General features: G+C 42.5%; 1 pseudogene across 1 annotated transcript; it reads left to right on the top strand.

Moving 5' to 3' along the window:
• Nucleotides 1-357: 357 nt before the first annotated feature.
• Nucleotides 358-1,273, top strand: LOC308424295 (olfactory receptor 2A12-like; annotated as a pseudogene). Its single transcript has one exon. The product of its transcript is annotated as an olfactory receptor 2A12-like (transcript).
• The last annotated feature ends 200 nt before the right edge of the window (nucleotides 1,274-1,473 follow it).

Raw genomic sequence — 1,473 nt, 5'->3', positions numbered from 1 at the left:
CCGTGCTCATCATTTCATTGTCACTAGCCTTCTTTCTGTGCGCATCCTGTCTGCCTTATCAGAGCTGTACGGAGATTTTGAGACAGCATATGACCTGTCATGTTCTATGTGGTGTTTATAGAGGCTATGTGAGATACATATCTATTAGTCTGAATAGATTAACAGTTACTAATAATTAATAGTTAGCCATTCATCATAATCCAAAAAAATGAGTATCATCCTCTTTATTTTATAGATGAAGAGACTGAAGCACTGAGGAGTCAAATAACTCTGGAGATGACAACTTTCTGGACTACCATGTATCAGGTGGCACAGTGGAATGCACATAGTTGAATGTGATTCTTTACAGGCTTGGTGATGTGCATGATTCCAAGGCAGAACCAAAGTTGGGTTTCAGACTTCATCCTTATTGGGTTCTCCAGTGACCCCATGATCAAGAGACTCTTCATTGTCTTCCTTCTCATCTACCTGAGCTCAGTCCTGGGCAACGGGCTCATCATCATGCTGGTCTGCCTGGACACACAGCTGCACACTCCCATGTACTTCTTCCTCTGTACCCTCTCCCTGTTTGATATGACCTATGTCAACACCACCATGCCCCAGATGTTGGTGCATCTTCTTGCTCACTCTCAGACCATCTCCTTTGCTGGCTGCTGGGTGCAGATGTATGTGTTTGGTGCTTTGGGTATGTCTGAGTTCATTATTTTTGTTATTATGGCTTATGACAGGTATGTAACCATTTGTTATCCACTGGGCTATACTGTCATCCTCAACTGGTAGCTGTGACTTGCACCTGTGGTTTACTTTTATCTCTGTTGCATACTTTTTTCACTTTGAGTCTGCCATATTGTGGGCCCAATGGGATCAACAAATATCTCTGTGAAGGTCCTTCAGTGCGTAGCCTGGCTTGTATGGATATCTACATCATTGAGATGGTGGACATGGTCTTTAGTGTTGTTTCAATTTTTGTTCCAATCATCCTCATTGTTGCTTCCTATGTTCATATTGCTAAGGCAATTCTCAAGATCAAGTCCACCCAGAGCCGCTGCAAGGTTTTTTCCACCTGTGCCTTCAACCTGACTGTGGTCACATTGTTTTATGCTCCAGCCACTTACATCTACATGAGGCCCAACTCCAGCTACTTTCCAAGCAGATCTCACTCTTTTACAGTGTCTTCACAGCCTTGCTCAACCCTGTGGTCTACAGTCTGAGGAACAATGACATCAAGAGGGCATTTCGCAAGGTGATGGGACATGGTTGGGTAGACTTCTGAACCAGGATGGTAAAGCCCTAGATAAACATTGCATAAAATGTTCAGTGTTTAAGACAGACAGTATCTTTGTTGTATATGATCAATGTTGTGCATTTTATCCATCATATGACTTGAACTGTGGTTGTTTATGAGACTGAGAGGGCTTTCTTACTCAACTCTAGTTCTACAGAAAACACTACAATAATCTTAGGAGCTATAAG

This window comes from Micromys minutus (genome assembly GCF_963924665.1).
Source record: "Micromys minutus genome assembly, chromosome: 9".
In the NCBI taxonomy this organism is placed as follows: Eukaryota; Metazoa; Chordata; class Mammalia; order Rodentia; family Muridae; genus Micromys; species Micromys minutus.
This window is presented reverse-complemented; position numbering and strand designations above follow the sequence as displayed.